The sequence below is a fragment of the Rosa rugosa genome, chromosome 1, assembly GCF_958449725.1.
Source record: "Rosa rugosa chromosome 1, drRosRugo1.1, whole genome shotgun sequence".
NCBI lineage: Eukaryota > Viridiplantae > Streptophyta > Magnoliopsida > Rosales > Rosaceae > Rosa > Rosa rugosa.
Window position 1 is genome coordinate 33,146,864 of NC_084820.1, and position 21,788 is coordinate 33,168,651.

Sequence of the window (21,788 nt, forward strand, 5' to 3'; positions counted from 1 at the left end):
TGAGCTCATTGGAAATCTCAAAACCTATGAAATGAGATTAAAATCTGAGAAGAAAGTTAAGAGTGTAGCTTTTAAGGCTGTTAAAGGGGTTGAAGAAGAGGAGGAATCACTTGATCTTGCTCTCTTAACAAAAGAGTTTAGAAAATTTCTTAAAAATAAGAACTCTTCTAAGAATCCAAATGGTCCTAGGAAAAGTTTCTCCACAAATAGTAATAATGATAACAATACTCGGAGTGGAAAAGGTAATTTAAAAGGAAACAATTCTGAAAAAACTAAATGCTATGAATGTGGTGGCTATGGCCGTATTTCTACTGACTGTGGCAACAGAAAACATGGGAATAGTAACAACAAGTCTCTTCTCTCAACATGGAGTGATGATGAAACTCAGGAACACTACGTCAATAATGGCATCAGACGACAGTTTTGGACTGTTGTCTGATAAGGTTGGGTGTTGTTGTTAAAGCCTGTGCAGTCTGATGGGGGTGGTCAGACAATAGCACAGAACTGTCGTCTGAAGAAAGATAGTACAAGAGCATATGTCTAAATACCTGTTGTCTGAACACCAGAAAAGACAATAGTAGAAAATCATTGCCGTTGTGCAAAGCAAATTAAGTCAACAGAAGATGAAGACTGGAGACTTGTGAGAACCAGTCAGAGGACATTACTTTTAGAAAAAGTGTTGTCTCTATGAATTTTCAACATCAAGAAATAGTTGCTAACTGTTGAGTGGATTTACACAAGACAATAGAAAAATGAAGAAAGCATTGTCAGTTTATATTTAATACTACAGGTTTCTCTAAATAACTGATGTTTTTAATTTTGGTGGAACAATGGTTCTCTTGTTGTGTTTTCTCTAGTTGGGCAATTGAAATCATTTGAAAAGTATTGTACTTAGATTGTTCATACAACAGTTTTTGAATTCTATTTTATGATATTCCATTGTTAGACAGTTGTTAGACAACAGTTTGTATTTGGAATGAAATGGTATGAACTATGAAGAGAGTCACAATACATGCATTCTGCATATGACATCTAACCAAAACCAATAGATCAACACAGCCAAAAACACATCCATTAATTAAACATCCAAAACCAATTCATTCTATCATCATCCCAACGTCAACATACAAACCCTGCCTAAACATAAAGGCCAAGAACATCAAGGCCAAAAACATATTGTACTTGTTCACTTCCTTCTCTTGATAAACATCCTCTTCCTTCTTAGCAACAAGATATGCAAGAGTCGAACCCAACACCAAACTAACCATCAAGCTAACATCAACTCCAGCAGCCAAGGCTTTCATGAAGTCCTTGATGCCAGACCTTGCAATGGTACCAAGGTTGTTGACCAAATCTGAAAACAATCAAAACACAAATAGAGCAAACTCATTATGTTCCTCATCAAAAATATATCTAGTATCTTTGTTTCACCTTGTTTTATCTTGCACTATATAACTCAAATGTGATAGAACACTAGCTAGTCTGTTTTGCCAGTTAAGTTTAAAACAAAAAGGAGGGTAGAAAGGATAGAAGAACCTTAAAAGCAGATTCAATTAGTTCAGATTGCTTCTTCTAATATACACAGCTTGCTGGTCGCTATATTTTTTGGGCCTCATACTTATGAAATGAAATCATGGGATGAATACATAATGCAACTAATTAATGGGACAGAAGAATGAATGAGATTACTTTGAACGAAAAGTAAGGCAACAAACAAACATTTTAACAGTCAAAGTTGCTCCACCTCTAGAATCTTCATCCAGATTTGTAAAAATAGCTATAGTAATACCAATCTCTATATTAAATATATAGTATATACAATGTATACTTCTAAGAATATATACGATTGTAGCATATATGGTATAATCCGAAACATAATTGGAATTAGTTGTGTCTTTGAAACATAATTAGTTGGGTTATATGACACAGTAAACTAAATAAGAATCAGCTCTCTAATTTTTACCTCAATTATGGCAACAAAAGCAGCAGCCATAATTGCAAAAGTATCTCTAGCATTAAAATCTGTCCACCCTCATTGGAATGGATATGGAACCCTTACCCTGCATATGGTAGAACAAAAATAAAATTAATGGATTAGAGTGTGGGTGTCACGCCCCTGATTTTACACACCTGAAAATCGATATATATAACCCCATAATTATATATGCGTGAACGTCCAGTCATCAATACTAAATACCTGAAATCTTTTTTTTCTTCTTAAACTTACACACATATTGATGCCCTGAACCCTCAAAGTTAATATACACTCGCTCCAAAGAGTTATATATTACACAAGCTTACGAATTAAATTGTCAACAACAAGATAAACGTAAATGCCCCTCAGAGCTCACTACAACGGAAGTCCAAATAACGATAAAGTCACAAAATTTGCTTCCTACCGTAAAGCTGCAAAGGCGCTACCTCAGCTTCAGCCTGATTATCCTAACCTGCAGGATTAACCCCTACACCGTTTGAATGGTGCACCGGGTTGCCACACAACAAACCCGGTAAGCTTTTGCAAGCCCGTATGAGTAACTCAAAACCACACATACACAACTCACCCAATGAGGAAACCCATCAACTCGTAAAAAGGGACACCCACCGTGTTTTCCCAAAACAGCACATTCTTTTCCCAAAAGAAACAATAAAGGTCACACCGTGACCAAATCATATAAATTGAAACTCTGACAATTAAATATGATAAACAAGTCCTCCCAGGACATTTAAAAGAAAGAATCCCCGAAACTCCCTTTTAAAACACATTCTCAAATAACACAAGTCACCCCGTGACAAAATCATAATAATTGAAACTCTGACAATTAAATATGATAAACAAGTCCTCCCAGGACATTTAAAAGAAAGAATCCCCGAAACTCCCTTTTAAAACACATTCTCAAATAACACAAGTCACCCCGTGACAAAATCATAATAATTGAAACTCTGACAATTAAATATGATAAACAAGTCCTCCCAGGACATTTAAAAGAAAGAATCCCCGAAACTCCCTTTTAAAACACATTCTCAAATAACACAAGTCACCCCGTGACAAAATCATAATAATTGAAACTCTGACAATTAAATATGATAAACAAGTCCTCCCAGGACATTTAAAAGAAAGAATCCCCGAAACTCCCTTTTAAAAACACGTACTCATAAGCATCAGATAGCTCCCCGCTACCCCCCATGATGTACTATGGCAACAGACTAGAGCTCTAACTGATCGTATCCACAAACCCGGCCAAAGGTGTGAAGTCCCGATATATATGCCTGAGGTTACTCCCAGCAACCCCAAATCCTCAGACCTCCCCGGTCGTCAGATCAAAACTTTTCAAAATGGTCACTCAGGACCCAAAAGTTACTCAACTCACACAAAAGGAGATGTCACCCCGTGACCTCCAATCATCAGACCTCCCCGGTCATCAGATCAAAACATTAACTCAAACCAAAAGGAGAAATCACAACCTGTGACTCTCAGATCTTCTGACCCCCGGTCGTTAGATCAAAACATTCAAATCACATCAAAGCAACTCACACCAAATCTTGACACTTTTCAAAACAATAGAAATTCCCAATTCCCACAAAATGTTTCCCGAAAAGTCAAGCCCCAAAACAATAGAATGAAACCCATCAATACCTATTGCTTCAATTCACTCATCAACCCACAAGAATATACATATTCCACGTAAATATATATATATATGGTCATTCACTCAGGAATGCCACTAATACCAACTATAGTTTGCAGTTAACTAAATAACTCTCAAAACAATAGGGTTAACCCGTTCGTGATATGAACTTCGTGAGATTACTCACATTGAAACTCCCGCTGCGTCTTCTATACAGAACCGAACCAAAACTATCACCAACAACTCGCCCAAATTCACCTTTAGAAGCACCTAATCACCAATGACCTCAAATCAGTAACGATTCACAAACGATTTAAGTCTGAAACCCCTGTTTTGAACTAAAATCCCCAAAGTGGTGCCAATCGAGGCAAAACCAAATCTGAGACCTCCCAAAGTCCCCGGAATTCGTCCATGATCGATGTGACCAAACCACATGTCGACCGGACGCTCGAATCCTCACGGATCGAATAAATCGATCGGTATGAAACTGCAAAAATCATAACAATTCCATACGAACTCCAAAATTTGCATATTATATATCGAAACTCTCGTATCAACGAGTAGGACATATATAATACCACAAACAGTTCCTTAAGTGGCCGGAACACCGCCGGAACGCCGCCACAGACGGAGGCGCACCGCCACCGGCCAAAACTCATTATTTCACAAAACTCCCAACATCAAAAAGCTTCATCTAAGCATGCTTGTGGATTCTCATAACTGGCTCGAAGTCAGAAAACAAGCTTAAAGGATCGAAAACTACCTCACAAGCCGTGAACAGTAATCCCAACTGAGTTGAACCGATTTCCACGTAAACCGATCGAAACAAACACCATAGATCGATCAAGGAGCCTCCCACGAACCCAAGGATGGAAGCCTGAAGCCTTGACGTCGCCGGAACTGTGTTTTCCGGTCGGGTTCGAAAACACTGGGCTGCACCACCTTGCTGCACTTCCTCCACCACGAATCGCCGCAAGAGGCTGCCACAGAGACGACCGCACGAGAGAGGCGAACCGTTCTGTGCAGGTTTCGAGGCTAGAGGTCGCCGGAGATCGCCGGAAAATCCGGGTCGGATCACCGGGTTCGGGTCGGGTCAGTCGAAATTCTCAGATACTGAAGGTGCAGCCGAGAGAGAAGAAAGAGAAGGAAAGTTTCCAAAAACAGAAATGAGGAATTATGAAGATATTTTCGGAAATTCCCTATTTATACCAAAATGGAAACTTCTTCCAATAGTCATAACTTCCTCATACGAACTCCGATTTTCGCGTTCCACATGTCCACGAACTCGTATCGACGCGCTCTACAACTTTCGTGAAGGAAGTTTTCGGAGAATCCCAACGTATCAAAAGTCAACCTTTGCGTCGTCCCTAAAGTCACACTTTTCAAATAATTAATTCGTCCGAAACACTTCCGCTCCGTCCACGAGCCATGAAACCGTCCAACAACCATAAATTAGATTCCGGAAAATTCCTCGGAAATAATTACGAATTTCCGGGGCATCACAGTGGGGGAAATGTTTATAGAGTCTATAATATTCAAGCTAATTCCAGCTAATAACACTAGTTTTGATAATGCAGAAACTCTCTCAGGCATTGAATCAAACAGGTTGCAGGCAAAAATGCAGAAGAACCCAACGACATAAAAAAAACCCCAAACAACAACAAAGATACCAAAATCAAAGCTATTTCCATGGAAGAAATAGAGGATTACCTTGATTTCCAACAAAAACTTATTGTGAGGATTAGGGAAGCTAATGTTGTCCATGATTTGCTTGTTGAAGACTTGCAGAAGAAGAACCCTTCGACTTTACTATATTCTTGACGGCGGAGCACTCGGAGTCCTGGAGCTGAATCGAGAGGTATCTTCAGCCAAACCTCTCTGCCTCATCGACTTCGGAGTCAATTGATTGCTCTGCTTCAAATTCCACGACTTCTGAACCTCAGCTTCCTCAGCGGCAGTGGCGGCCTTACCGTCGTCGTCGCTCCCCTCACTCTCTTTCTTGTAATTCTGCAGTGGCGGCCTAAATCCTTTAGGCATGCTTGTTCATCCCAGATCTGAAAGAAACCAGAGAGAGGCGACTAAGCCGCTAAGGAGAGAGAGAGAGAGAAGAGAGATAAATAGAGATTAAAATTAAACCAATTGGTGGGAAATTTAAATTTTGTGCAAAATTTTGAGCGGGCTGAGTGAGAGCGCTGAGAGAGTGAGTCGTGTTGGTCAATGAAGGGAGTTTGAAAAATTGAGTTTTCACCAAGTGTTGGAAGTACAACCTGCAGGGGAACATGCAGATACATTTTAATTCATAAAACTTAGACAACATAAAATTATAGGTAATAGTCTGAAACAAAGTCATACAACAAAGTGAACAACACAGAACAACAGTTGTCTAAGCTTAAATTAATCAGACAACATAAAATTAAAGGTAAATGTTTGAAACAAAATCATACAACAGACACGCAACAATAGTTGTCTGAACTAAAATTAATCAGACAACATCAAATTAACAAAATTGTGTGAATATAAATCACACAATATCAATGTATTAACTGTTGTCTGAGTAGTTTTAATCAGACAACATCAATCTTCATCCATTGTCCGAACTAAAGTGGCACAACATCAGAGTAATAACTGCTGTCTGAAACTAGTTAGTTGGACAACAACAATGTGTAATTTATTTCGTGCCTTTACAAAATTGGGACAACATCACACGTACCCTACAAGAAGTATTGTCTGATTCTATCATACACAGAATTACTCTTGCTGTTGTCCCAAAGAATCAGACGACAGTTAAAAATTTCGCAGTTATCTGAAGCATGTTGTCTGATGCCATTATTGGCGCGCGTAGTGGAAGTGGAGAATGTTGCCTTTGTCTCATCTCTTCTACCAAAGTCAGACAGTGATGATGCTTTTTCTGATGATGAAACCGATATCTGATGTAAACAACTCTACAAGGCATCAAAAGCTACACTCCTAAAGAATTAAAGTCTTGAGAAGGAGATTGAAGACTTGAAGACTGAGAAAGAGACGATTGAGCTCATGTTGAGAACCACACAATCTATGTGGGAACATGAAAGGAGCAAATTTACTGATGAATTAAAAAGCCTACAAGGTGGTAACAACTTTCTGACTTGGAAGACTGAATGTGCTAAGCTCACCAACAAGATCAAACATGCTTTGAATCAAAATTTGTTAGCTGAAATTGAATCGTTGCAGGTTGAACTTAAATCTACTCAAGAGAAGTTCACCAAGTTTGAAATCAGCTCTAGAACTGCATCCAAACTATTTGGTTCAGGAAAAGCTCCTCATGACACTTTTGGATTTGGATATTCTAGAGAAAGCTCCAAGAGTACCAAGTTTGTGAAAGAATCGAGCTCAGGTATTGAGAAAATTGAGCCATCTACTGATATCATCAAGGGGAACTACTATACTGCTCAAGGATAAGTCTGGTGTGAAACCAAAAATTGCCCTTAAGACCAAACAGGTAAAGTTTGACCAAGGGACATCTATTGGTCAAAACAGGTATCCAAATTTTAAGACTTTTGTTCCTACATGTCATCATTGTTGTAAATTAGGGCACATGCATTAGACTTAGGTGTAATGAGAGATTCACTAAGCCACAACATGTTGAGGAAATATGCTCTGTTGATTCTTTGCAATGTGAACTTAGGGAGCAAAAGAAACTTATTAATAAGCTAGCTACACTCATCACAAATAGTAACTTGCAAGTAACCACAGGAAAATCTGTTTGGACCAATAAAGACTCAAATAAATGTTTCCTCTCTTGTGTTGATTATGCTTACTTATCCGAATCCATTAATGCTACTTGTCTTATGGCATATGTAAGTACAGATGAGAATATAACACACATTGAGGCCACTTGCCTGGCAGCACTCACAGCTTTGGCAGATAAGCGAAGAGACTTCTGGTATGTAGACAGTGGTTGCTCTAGACACATGACTGGAAAGAAAGCTTGGTTTTCCTCATTCCAAGATGAATGTACTACTGGATATGTCACATTTGGTGATGGAAGGAAAGCAAATATCCTTGCTCGAGTCACTGTCAATACCCCAGGCATACCAAATCTCAAAATGTGTTGTATGTAGAAGGACTGACTGCAAATCTAATTAGTGTCAGTCACTTGGCAAATGACTATGAAGATGTGTGGTTCAACAAACAAAGATGCCTGGTGCTTAACCACAAGGGAGAAAGTATTATGGGAGGTAAGAGATCATTTGATAATTGCTATCACATTCGAGCTAATAAATCTCTTGATGTGTAGTCTTGTCTATCAGTGAGATCGACAGAGGAAACTTTTGAGCTATGGCACAGAAGGTTGGGACATGTGAACTATCAAGGTTTGCTGAAACTATCCTTGAAACAGTGTGTCAGAGGCTTGCCAGCTCTTAGTGGCAAGACTGACAAGATGTGTGGAGGCTACAAAATTGGGAAGCAAACCAAGGCACCTCAAAAGGTGGTGAATTCTGCTACCACCATACAAGTTCTAGAATTGCAACATATGGATCTCATGCGACCAGCTCAATCTGAAAGCATTGGAGGTAAGAGCTACATGCTGGTAGTAGTAGATAATTTCTCTAGATATACTTGGGCTACCTTCTTGAAAGATAAGACTGAAACATTTGAATATTTTAAGTGCTTGAGACAAAGAATGTTAATGGAGAAACAGTCCACTAATACATGCATGGTTAGAGTCAGATCTGACAATGGAACTGAATTTAAAAATACTGCTTTTGCTAATTATTTTCATGAGCTTGGTGTTTCCCATGAGTTTTCTGCTCCAATTACCCCTCAGCATAATGGAATTGTTGAAAGAAAGAATAGAATTGTATCCTCTTACTTTAGTGTTTTGGTTGATACGGTCTTTGTGAATTACTTATACTTGTGTTTAAGGATTATACAAGTGTTAACCACATGTTGCTATGCTTCTTAGGTAATGAATCATCTGGGACGCAAAGCTAGGGGGTCGAGGTAGACCCAGAGGTAGGGGTAGAGCCCGAGGCAGAGGTAGGACCCCTCATGTGGAAGAATTTTACGAGGAAGAGGTGGAGGGATCACGTGTTGAGCAGCCTGCTCCACCTGCGATTGATGTGTTGGATGCCACTCATCTATTTTCTAGGGAGATTACCAGGCTAGAAGCAATTGCATTTCTGGGAGGTGCATACCACCTGTTGTCTGATTAGTGGATCAAGAACATGGAGAATTACTTTAGGATGGTCATCTATACCAACGAGGAGAAGAGAGAGATAGCTACGTTTCTGTTTCAGGATGAGGCACGGGTATGGTGGGAATGCACACAGAGGGCAGGCGATATGTCCACCATGACCTGGGAGGGTTTTGTAAAACTCTTCAGGGATAAGTATTTTTCGGCTGCAGTGACGGAGCAGTTGGAGATTGAATTCCTTTCACTGGTCTAAGGGACTATGAGGCAAGGCTCTCAAAGTTGTATCTATTTGTGAGATCGATGGATGGTTTGAGTTTGGCTAAGAAGTTTCAGCGGGGACTGAATCCTTCTATCAGGCATGATGTGGCCGTATGGGAGTTGCCTACTGTGGCACTCATCTTGGCTAAGGCCATGGCCATTGAGCTGGACACCCAGACTCACCAGGATGAGTTGGCGACGTTGGAGAACTCCTGAGGAAAGGGAAAGGCATCTGCTGAGAGCAATGATGGGATGGACAATTAGGGTGGGTTCTAGAAGTGGCAGAGGACTCATCAACAGGCAACAACTAGGATAGCAGCTACACCTGTTGGGCAGGTGGCACCCTTGAGATGTTTTAATTGCAACGAGATGGGCCATAATTCTAGGGGTTGCCCGAAGCTAAAGAACGTAGTATGCTTTAGATGTGGCAAAGTAGGGCATTACTCCATGGATTGTACCCAGGCACAGGGTAGGGGACAAGGGAATCAGCAGAGACAACAACCTCAGGGGCAGGCCAGGGTGTTTGCTGTTGGTCAGCAGGGTGCTAGGGCAGAAGGTACTTTATCAATATTGCTTACCTTGCTTGAGTGATTTGTGATGGTAGAGTACTTATTTCCGCTATGTTGTGTTGTGTTGGGTTTTGCCTGATGTCAATAGTTAGACTTTTGAAAGTGACTTCCTATTGTTGAGTGTGGTATGTTGCGTGATTACATCTTTCATTTTAGTGGCAGTAGAGATTCTCTACCACTTCGATTGTGAGAGCAATGACATGTGATGATTTATGTACGTGTCAGTTAGGCGGGGCCAGACCTTAACTTGATTTCGTGTTCTGAGACGGTAGGACAGTTATTGAGTTGTGATGCATACGCTATTATTGAGTTGAGTTGAAATGAAGGTTTCGTCAATTCTTGTAATGCTGGGGTTGCATTATTGGTGAAGTGATGCACATACTATTGTGATAACAAGATTCTGGACGGTCTATGCCTAGAGCCGTAGTTTTACAGACTTGTTGAAAATTTTGGTAAAATGGTTGGAGATTCAGTGTTTGGGTTAGCCTTATCCCCAAAAATTTCCAATTGCGCGGCATATTTTCTTGTGCCTAAGCTGATGATGAAGTCTACGATGGATCCAGTATAGTTGATCATAGTATAGTTGAAGTAGAAGTTGATGCGATCATTATTAGCATTTGGATTGCATTCTGTATGGACTACAGAAAAAATTTGATCGGGGATAATTGACTAGTTCAATATCTTGTGGAGGCTTCCCGATGAGAGCATTTCTTGTAGGGGATCAAGAACTGGATTTTGTGGATGAGTTATCCATACTTGTTGGTGTGTAGTACGCTTAAATTTCAGAACGAAATTTCTTTAAGGAGGGTAGAATATGATGCTCCAGAAATTCATGATTAATTTCTGATCATTTTTCGGAAATCATTAAGTTGATTTTTAGGACGATTTCATGGTTCGAGGATGGAGTGGAAGTGTTTCGGACGAATAATTACTCCAAATGTTTTTTTTTTTCAGGGTTGAAGGAGCTAACTTTTTATTCGTTGAGTTTCTCCAAAACTTCCTTTACAAAAGTCGTAGAGCACGTCAATACCAATTCGTAGACATGCAACATGCATAAATCAGAAATCGTATGAGAAAGTTATGGTCAATGGAAATTATTTCTATTTTCAGAAATTTTATTATAAATAGAGATTTTTTTCTAAAATATTTCACAAAAATTGAAAGTTTCTGTTTCGGGCAATTTCTGAAAAATTCTAGAAACCCAAACTCTCTCTAGCTTCCGGCCGACCCGACCAGTACCCAGTTTTCCGACCCAGCCGGCGTTTCATTTTCCGGCTATATCAGATGACGGCACCAGCACAGACCTCTTCGCCTCCTCATTCTGGTCCTCCATAAGGTGGTCGCTAGAGGCGATTTACACCAAGCACGGCGGATCAAAGCCGTGAAGTTCAACGTTGACTGACCCAGCGATATTTTTTTATTCCGGTGATGGTTGGACTTGAAACCTATCTCCTTGTGCTCCTTCCAGTGTCCTCTTTCGATCTTAGGTGGTGGTGTTGATCGATTTGCACCAGAGGAGCTTTAACTCTCGATGACCAATGATTTTAGACTTGCGGCTGCGATCGTTGGCCATCTAGGCCTATTTGGCTTAAACTCTAGGTATTAAAGTTGATCCTTGTGCTGTGCTATCCATTTTAGATGGTTAGATTGAGCTGGTGATACGTTTGACACGTCGGCGCGTGAAGCTCAAGCGCAGCTGACTGTGGCGCTGCGTTTGGCTGTGTTTGGGGCAGTTTCTTACTTCATTATCATTTACTAATCAATACGAGCATTTTGATATATGATTTGTACTTTTGGAGACCGTTTGGTTTTGTTAGGGTTTTCAATAATTTTGAATTGTTCGATTTTTGATCTGTGAGGATCCGACCATTGGATCGACTTGTTGTTTTGACATATTGATCCTAGGAGTGTTCCAGAGACTTTTGGTGGTCTCAGATGAAGTTTTGTCTCGATTAGCGTTACTTTCTGGTTTTTAGTTCAAATAGGGGATTCAAACTTTAATCGTTGTGTTTCATATACTGAGTTGAGACTGTATTTTCCTTAGGTGCTTGATAGAGTGCGTTATGTAGGTTATCTAGTTGTGTGAAGACGCAACAGGAATTTTGAGGTGAGCAATCTCACAATGTTTATTGGTGTGAGTTGTTTCATTGTTTTATTATCCAGGTTAGACCGGATTTTCATATATAATTGTTAGGTTACCGTTTTATATTATTTTGTCATGGTGTGACTAGTATTGTTTCTTTTGGGAAAAGAATATTGGGTTTTTAGGAAATCATGGTGCGTTCTGTTCCCTTGAGTTGGAAGGTTTTCCTCGTTATTCGTGTGGGTTGTGTGGTTTTTTATATTTGAGTTTACTCATACAAGCTTTCTTATGCTTACCGGGTTTGTTGTGTGGTAACCCGGTGTACTATTGGATAGTGTAGGGGTTAATCCTGCAGGTCAAGGTAATCGTGGCTGAATCTGAGATCTCGTAGTTGTAGCCGTACGGGTAGGAAGCTAATTTTGGGGCTTTAATGTTATTAAGACTTCCGCTGTAGTAAGCTCTGAGGAGCATTTACTTATTATTTTGTTATGCAACTTAATTCGTAAACTTTTGTAATGTAATATCTGACTCTACAGAGTGAGTCTGTGTTGACTTGGTCTTCCCTGTCTCTCCTATTTACCTTGGTAGCAATGGGTGAAGTTACGAAAGCAGATCTTGATGCTCTTACCGCTTCTCTTACCGCAGCGTTTACCGCTACCATCAACACCATGAACAATCAAATTGGAGAAATTCGTGGATTGGTGGGAGAACGAAACAATAACAACAACAACAACAATCGGAATAGAGGTGGGGAAGGAGGCCAGCGAGTTAGGGCTCCACGTGGTGAAGTTGTTGATAATGATTTAGAATCTGAGTCTGAAGAAGAAATTGCATGTGCAACCTGAACAACAAGGACAAGCTGACCAGGATTACAAAGTCAAGGCTGAAATTCCTTTCTTTTCAAGCAACTTGGGTGTGGAAGATTACCTGGATTGGCAGCTTCAGGTGGACAGATTCTTTGAGATTATGGAGGTGCCTGAACACAAGCAGGTTAAGCATGTTGCCTGGAGATTGAAGAGTACTTCTGCAGTTTGGTGGGATAAGTTGCAGAATACTTGAAAGAAGCAGAGCGTTAAAACATGGCGAAGAATGAAACAGCTGATGATGGAAAGATTCTTGTTAGATGATTATGAGCAGTTTCTGTACATGTTGTATATTGAATGTGTCCAGGGAACTAGGACAGTGGCTGAGTACACCGCTGAGTTCTTACGTTATTCAGAGCGTAATGAACTAGGAGAAACTGAGGGCCAGAAGGTGGTTCGCTATATCAGTGGGCTTCAACCTTTCATTCAGGAGAAAATTGGGTTGCAAACTGTGTGGACTGTGGCAGAAGCTTCAAATCTTGCATTAAAGGCAGAATTATTAGAGAAACCTTCACGAGCTTCTTCTTTCCAAAGATATAACTACCAAAGGAGCACAGATTTGGTAAACGCCTCAACTGACAAGGGTAAGCCTTACAGCATAATACAGGAAGTGCTTCTAGGGCTTCCAATCCCCCTTCTAAATGGACTGGCAGTTCTAGCAGTTCTAGTGGTGCTCCAAATAGGGCCCCAAACCAGAGGCTTAATAATCCTTATGCTAGGCCTACAACAGAAGTCTGCTATAGATGCAACAAGCCTGTGCATAGATCTAATGTGTGTCCTGAGAGGAGACAAGCTGCTCTTATAGGTGAGTATGATGAAGATGAAGAAGAAGTTGAAAGAGATGACGATTATGATGGGGCTGAGTTTGCGGTGGAGGAGTCTCCTGAAAAGATTAATATTGTGTTGCAGCGGATTTTATTGTCGCCTAAAGAAGATGGGCAGCGACGCAATATTTTCATGTCACTTTGTTCCATTAATAACAAAGGATGCAATTTGATTGTGGATAATGGGAGCTGTGAAAATTTTGTAGCCAAGAAGCTGGTAAAGTATTTGCAGTTACCTACACAGCCTCATGAGGCACCTTATTCCCTTGGGTGGGTCAAAAAAGGTCCACAGGTTCGAGTTGCTGAGTCCTACTAAGTACCGGTATCCATTGGTAGGCATTATAAAGATGACATTCTGTGTGATATTATCGATATGGATGCTTGTCATATTTTATTTGGGCGACCTTGGCAATATGATGTGGATGTGACTTACAAAGGCAGAGATAATGTGATGATGTTTATATGGAATAGTCATAAAATTGCTATGGCTCCTGTCTTACAATTTGAGAAGTCTGGTGGAAAGAAAGGGGAGAGTTTTCTGACCTTGTCTAGTGGTGAATTTGAGATGGAGGAAGCCTTTAAAGAATCTGAAGTTTTCTGTCCAGTGGTGATTAAAGGTTTGTTGACTGCAGAAAAAGAAGATATAGTGATCCCTAAGGAAATGCAGAATATGTTGGGAGAGTTCGAAGAGCTGATTTCAGATGAGTTGCCCAACGAATTACCACCTATGAGGGACATTCAGCATCAGATTGATTTGGTGCCTGGAGCTAGTTTGTCAAATCTGCCCCATTACCGCATGAGTCCCAAGGAGAACGAGATTTTGAGGGAGCAGATTGAAGACTTGCTGAAAAAAGGGTTCATTCGTGAGAGTATGAGTCCTTGTGCAGTTTCAGTCCTCCTTGTTCCTAAGAATGGCAATCAATGGCGGATGTGTGTTGACAGCAGAGCCATAAATAAGATAATTGTGAAGTACAGGTTTCCTATTCCTCGTTTTGGAGGACATGCTTGATGAGCTGGAGGGTTCCAAGGTGTTTACCAAGATAGATCTTCGAAGTGGTTACCACCAGATTCAAGTCAAGCCAGGAGATGAGTGGAAGACAGCTTTTAAGAGCAAGGATGGCTTATACAAGTGGATGGTTATGCCATTCGGGTTGTCTAATGCACCCAGCACCTTTATGAGGCTTATGAACCAGGTTCTTCGTCCTTTTATTGGTTCTTTTGTCGTGGTGTATTTTGATGATATATTGATATATAGCAGGACCAAGGAAGAACATCTGATACATTTGAGACAGGTTTTGGGCGCCTTACAGGAAAATAAATTGTACATTAACCTGAAAAAGTATACTTTCTGCACTAGTAAGCTGTTGTTTCTGGTGTTAGTGCTGCTGCTGAGGGTATGGCTAGAGATGTGCAGGTTGTTAGAGAAGAAGTTAAGGCCAAGCTGGAAGAAACTAATGCCAAGTATAAAGCTGCAGCTGATAAGCATCGAAGAGTTAAAGTGTTCCAAGAGGGCGATGACGTGATGGTGTTTCTGAGGAAGGAGAGATTTCCTGTTGGTACCTACAACAAGCTGAAGCCCAGAAAATATGGTCCTTTTAAGGTGCTGAGGAAGATCAACGATAATGCTTATGTTGTTGCCCTTCCTGATTCCATGGGCATTTCTAACACCTTTAATGTGGCTGATCTGCATGAGTTTCGTGAAGATGAGGTTCTTTATCTTGAAGAGAACTCGGGGTCAAGTTCTTCGGAGGTGGAGGAGACTGATGTAGAACGAATGGCAGCCTGATTTGAAGAACAATTCGATTGTGCAAAAGGAGGAAAAGGAAAACGAAAGTTACTATTGAAACTTTCGCATTTGGTGTCCGATTCGAGCGTGCCATAGCTTTCCGGAAATGGAATCGCGCCAGGAACAAAACTCGTCGTTATGCCACGACGTGTGGGCTTTTTCGGGCTTTCGGGGTCGTTTAGGGCCTCAAAAATGCAATTTACTGTTTTTCAGAATTTTCGGTTTCCTAGTTTGTTTTGGGTTTGTTTTATTTTTACTCGTGGGCTTTAGGCTTTCATTGTTAGTCGCCCTAGGGTTTCTTTTCTCATATATAAGCAACCTTAAACGGCTGTAGAACTATCTTTTATCTTATTATCAATCAAATAGAGAATTTTCTTTTTTATCTCTGATAGACTCCAGAACTCTTTGTTTAAGTTTATTGCTTGTAAACCTAGGTTACTGTTCCGACTGCGTCATAAAGAAGAACCCATGCGAGAATATGAGCTATAAGAATCTAACGGACAATAATCTAGAATTACAACATAGTTAAATAAAATAAAAAATATAAAAGGGAAAAAAAAAATTCTAGGTTTTGCTTTGCTAGGGTTTCGTAGCAGTTGCTTTACCGGTGCCCTATGGAATCTCGGATAATCATTGCCTCTCCAAGCAGCCTCAATGGAAGGACTAATGCTTTGTCCTTTGTTGCGCCGCCTAGGGAAAAACCATAGGTTTGCTAAACTTGAACCACAGTTGAACACAATTCATCCGCAACCATGCTATATATTGCTCTAACATTGCTACAGCCATGCCGGTGTACAAAGAAACAAGCGTGTCAAATTGCAAAACCAAAACCTCAAATTGCGATATCCAGGCACATCAAAACCTTACACATTATCTTAATATATGAGGAAAAATTCAACCAAAAGTTTGATCAATCCAGCCTTATCAAACAAAAGAAACCAGATAGTAACTAAACGTCTAAACCCTTCCCAGTGACACTACCAATGCAGACTGCAAGAAATTCATAAATTACAAGTTTTGTACTTCTAAGTTCCAAGAAGAGATGGAACTACTGCACTGTGAAAGCTACTGTGCAGAAATGAAAAAGATGAAATAGATGGTTATTTTTTTACGGCTACTAACAGCAGCATCCATTCATTTGTAAGAATTCATCTGAGAAAAGAATACCATAACTATCAAAATGGAATCCAATAGATAAAAAATACAAGGAACTCACCACAGGAACAAAAACAACAAGAAACAAAAGTAGATTGAACGCACGCAAAGTTATCCTTCACACCAGGGTTATGTCCCTGCAACACGTGATCAAAGTGATTCACTGAAAGGTAGCAGCTTATTAAGAAAACACTATATAATCCTCGAAACAACACAAGAATTCACTAGTTATATTCCAAATAGAAAGGGACAAAAGGTGCACCCATTATCTAACTAAGCGTTCCATTCCAACATATCATTAATGCAAGTACAGTACTACTTATTCTCATAACAACCAAAACACGTCTGAACCATAAACTAACAAGATCTCATTGGTGATCAATCTCTCTCTTAGCTCCCCACCTTGTCACACTCACAATTTTCAGATTCTGTAAGTCGGGAAAAAAAAAAAAACAGATATCATATAAAGGTGAACAAGAGGGACTCCAAATTTATACAAAATTACAGAGGAAACAACCAGATAAGGTGATTCAAGGAACTTACGGCTGTGTGAGGCAGAAATTAACATTCCACATATTTTCTTTCATTCTCTGGATTCGTCGAGTTCCATATCTCCATGTTCTCTGAGTCGTAAAATAAAATCAGAAATCATATAAAGCAGAATAAAAGATATTACAACTTTCTTTAAATTAAAGAGAAAGCAACCAGAAAAGAACCTAGTAACAACTCACCTTTTCTATTCTAGTTTTAAGAGGTACATGGGGGCAGCAATCCCTTCTTCTTTAGTTGGTACGATATTTTGCTTTAACTGGATCATGCAAATAAAAGAGACCATTATATTCTAAACACCATATCTTTTGCAAGAATATATAAGGTTGCCAAAATTCTGAAAAATCTCATTCGCAGAACAAGTATATTGTCAATTCTCAAAAAAACACAAAAAAAGGTACAAGTATATTGTAAACAACCGGTCAAAAACAGGAATAACACCCACAACACTAAACAATTTTTTGAACCACTCCTCTATCCATGCATTATATTGAAATTCTGAAACTCATAAAGGGGAAAAAAGCTCCAAAAAAAGCTTTAGTGTTAGATGACTTTAGATTGAGCCTTTACACCCCTGCAACAAGGTCCCTTGTGAGGGTTCAAATTGATGGGATGCCTTGCATGGCTAGGAAGGCTGTGGCAGGTGTCCATATTCCAAGCTTTGTTTCACCTAAAGACATTATCAGGGATTACATCTGCAGGGTACATGCTGAGCATTTTGTTTTTTCTAACTATTGTGCAATTCGAAACTTGAAATGCTTTGTTAATTGTGACAAGCAAGCTAGGTTTTGGCAAATGCTTACTATTGGTTTTCAATTTATAGCAGTGTTGTGTTTACTGAATAAAAGCAATGTGAGCAAATATAAACCCATGAGAGACCAGCAACTGCTTCAGAAAGTATTGACATAGAGTAAAGAGGCACCGAGTCATCCTCATGAACCAAAAAAGGTTCAAAAACCTGGGCCCTGATGACCAAATACTATAAGTTCAAAATAAAAGGCAAGAGAGCATCAAAACTACAATATCAGGTCAAGAAGTGCCCACATACTATCACTGCAAGATAAAACCCACTTCTCTGTAATGGAAATTTGTTTCTAAGAACGTTGCAGCAACAAACACCTCACAATTACAAAGACCCTCACGATTCATACAGTTAGACCAGCTCTATCAAAATAGGCTAAACAAAAGAATATGCATCCCCATGCTACCACTCAATAAGCAAACATGAACAACATTATGAGAATGCAGAACGGCAATCTCGGCAATTGTTCTTCCCGAAGATGAATCCCTATTGAATTCTTATAGATCTGAAGGGACAGCTCTATGGCGGACAGCCACTACGGAACAAAAAGCACCATTCATCATTATATTGTCCGCCTCTAGAATTTACTTCTTATTGTGTTCAGTAAGTAATCATTCGTTTTATAGATTACATATCATCCTACAGTTGTAACAACAGAAAACATATAAGATTGACTAAGGGATCTGGTATAACTCAAAAACAGCATCCCAACTGCAAGAATTTGCAGTTTATTGGCAATAATTACTCTTAAAAGAACAAAACAGAGGATAATCAGAAGAATCGAAGCGCACACAGTTCATTTCAAGAACAGCACTAGAGACCAAAACACTGGAGGCAAGAACCACATAGCTAGCAAACAGCAGAAGAAAAATCACATAAAAGGGCACATAACCCCATTCACAAAATCTAAGAACAAAAGAACAAACTATAGCAACTCAGAATATATATCCAACTTCTACTGGCATTACTTTGTTCAAACACGTCTTTGTATAATTGTGTGTGTAACGTACAGGCATCACTGACTATATGCTAAGGCACTCTGAAGAAGGAAGTTCAAACAAGCAATTCTATTATTGCCAAAAAGAAAAAGAAAAAGAAAAAGAAAAAAGAAATTTCTAGTACAATATTCACAGGGGAGAAAGAATCCAAGAAAAGACTAGTCTTGCAGATCTCCAGCACACATGCATTCATATAGCGAGGAAGACATACATAATACCTATCTTCGAGAGTACAATCATGAGCAAGTGAATCAAAAAAAAGAAGTAACAATGAAAAATCAGGACCCTTTTGCACAGACATAACAATGTTAGGTTGGACAAGTCAGGAAGGCTGCGTCGTTGCAAAATAAAACCATAGCAAGAGATGATATGGTCAAAGGCAATTCAAGGGTGTCTCACATATGCAGCAAGTGAGTGAAACAATTAACGCAAGAGAGATAAATAAGATAAGTGTTTGTTTGAGTCAAATAAAACATGGCATCAAACAAGAGCACATGGCAATTAAGGATCAAAATGAAGCCCTGTATAAGAAGGCAACAAGTGTATCTCAACACGTAATGGCTTCAAGTATATCTAGAAGGCAACAATAGAGCAGCAAATGAAAGCAAACAATCCTTATAATAAAAGCTAGACAATAAGTGATTCAATGAAAGCTCTAAATCATTCTCATGAACTGATTAAAAGCAATGAAAGCAAACCATAAAGCTAGACAAAGCTTCAAATACATGCAATGTTCAGTTGATTAAAGATCTACCCAGCCGCACCTTATTTTCTGGATTTGCCCGACGTGACTTGAGAGCCTCAATGAGGTCGAGCAACATCCCCACGTCGTTCAGATCGCGAAGGCAATACATATCGATATATCTTAGCAACATCCCCACGTCTTGTGGATCCTTTTGGTGGATAAAGTCCAGAACATTGGGCTAAGAAAGGAATCATCAGCCTGAGCATCTTGACATCTTCTCCTCGTTTCATTCTGAATCCCAGTCTCCTGCAAAGTACCAACCACAACTTCCTGTCTTCTTCTGTCGGTTCTTCTTCCCCCTCCTCCAACAGCGTCTCCTCCTCCTCCTCCTCATCCTCCGACATCATCTCGAATTCCGGCTTCTTCCGCTTCTTCGTGTTTTCAATATATTTTCGAATAAGCTCCTCGTCTATCACCTTAGGTCTAAGGCGGTTTCTCGTAACCCTGGCGATGGCAAAGATTATCGATTTCTGTACCGACTCATCAGGAAATCTTTTGATGAAGAGGTGGGAAATTTCTGTAACCTAGAGTTTGGGCCAAACACAAAATAGAGATTTACTTAAACACTCCCCATTGTGTTGCCCAAACGCGGTGCTTCTCTCATTGTCTCATTAAAAACATTGCCGAGTAACAAAAACTCAATGGGACAAAAATAACCTCGGTCGAAGGGGAAAAAGAGCACAACACACCATTCACGTTTCGAGACCATACATGTAGACATCTCCCCCTAATGTCTGTATCTCCCCCTGATGACAACGGTAATTGGAGTTCGGATAACTTCCGCAAACGATGCTACTAACATGTTTCTCGAAAGTGGAATTTAGGCAATGACTTAGTGAGCAAGTCAGCCATACTGTCCTCAGATCGAACCTAATTCGCTTTGATCTTGAGGAGAGTCTATTGTTGCTGATTATTCTTGGTGTTGTAGCCTTGCTTTATTTGTTCAAAACAAGCAGCAAAATTGTTGCATTATCCTATGTGTCCTTGACCCAATGCACCAAAATTGACAAAAAGTATCCCATTTGCCCCAGCAACAAATTTTTATTCCCACCTAATTAATTAATTAGGTGGGAATAAAGCAAAATGACAGTTTTGCCCTTCACTTAATTAATTAATTACATCTGCCTCTATGTCTCTCTCCTCTCTCCACTATCTGAACTCTCTCTCTCTCTCATCCCTCTCCGTTTGCTCTCTCTCTCTCTCTCATCGCTCTCCGATCTGCTCTCTCTCTCTCTCATTCCTCTCCGATCTGCTCTCTCTCCGTCTCTCTCTCTCTCTCATCGCTCCCGGATCTCCAACTCTGGCGAGGTTCGACTTCTCGCCCAGGTTCCGCTGCAACTCGCAGGTGAGCTCGACCGCGTCCAACCGTTGTCTCTCTGACAACGACCGCGTCCAACTGCTGCAACGCCCGCGTCCAACTGCTGCAACACCCAGATTCCGTGCAACTCGCCGGTGAGCTCGATCGCGTCCAACCGCCTCGCCGGTGCGGGTCGACTTTTGCCTGGATTCTGCTGCAGCTCGGCCGGCGCTGACAACGACGACCACACGACGTCTTCGATGGCCTCCTAAACGCTGCCGGTACTCGACCCAAGCTTTGGCAATGGAGAGAGGTGATTGGGTGCCCAGAGCTTTTCTCTGGGTGCCCAAATCAATTTCTAGTTTTTTTTTTTTTTTTTTTTTTAAGTAACAGGACAAAAGGAAAGAAAAAAAAAATTTGAATGTCTATTGCCCTCTAATAGACGTCTATTACCCCTCTATTGGAGGGCAATAGACGGCTATTGGGGGGCAATAGACGTTTTGAATTTATGTAATCTCCTTGTTTTTTTTTCTGTAATCAAAGTTTTATTTGTCTAAATTTAGGGAGATTAGTTCTCATTTTGGCAACTGAAAGTCCTATTGGGGGCAATACATGACTGATAGTCGTCTATTGGGGGGCAATACATGACTGATAGTCGTCTATTGGGGGGCAATACATGGTTGATAGTCGTCTATTGGGGGGCAATAGACGTCTATTGCCCCTCTATTAGGGGGCAATAGATGTCTATTGGGGGCAAAAAAAATTTCCGGTGAGATTTTCAGCAAATTCTGGTGGCCGGTAGCCGGTGACCGGAATCCGGCGAAAAATTGACCGGAATCCGGTGGCCGGTGACCGGACTCCGGCGGTCGGTGACCGGGCTCCGGCAAAGTCTCCCATGGTTTATCTCTCTCTCTCTCTCTAAGTAACAAATGGGTAAGGGTAAAATGGTATTAAAAAAAAATTAAAAAACAAAAAAAAAATCTTAATGGGGTATTAGGGAAGACCTCCTTAGAGTGTTTTGGGTAAGAGAGAATTAAAAAAACTTAATGGGGTAAGT

At 40.2% G+C, this 21,788-nt stretch overlaps 1 long non-coding RNA gene across 1 annotated transcript; it reads right to left on the minus strand.

Moving 5' to 3' along the window:
- Positions 1-16,499: 16,499 nt before the first annotated feature.
- Positions 16,500-19,946, minus strand: LOC133735654 (uncharacterized). Its single transcript, XR_009859199.1, has 4 exons — positions 19,454-19,946; positions 17,072-17,148; positions 16,884-16,963; positions 16,500-16,768 (listed from the first exon to the last, which is right to left on the minus strand). It is a non-coding gene; the product is annotated as an uncharacterized LOC133735654 (long non-coding RNA).
- Positions 19,947-21,788: the final 1,842 nt, after the last annotated feature.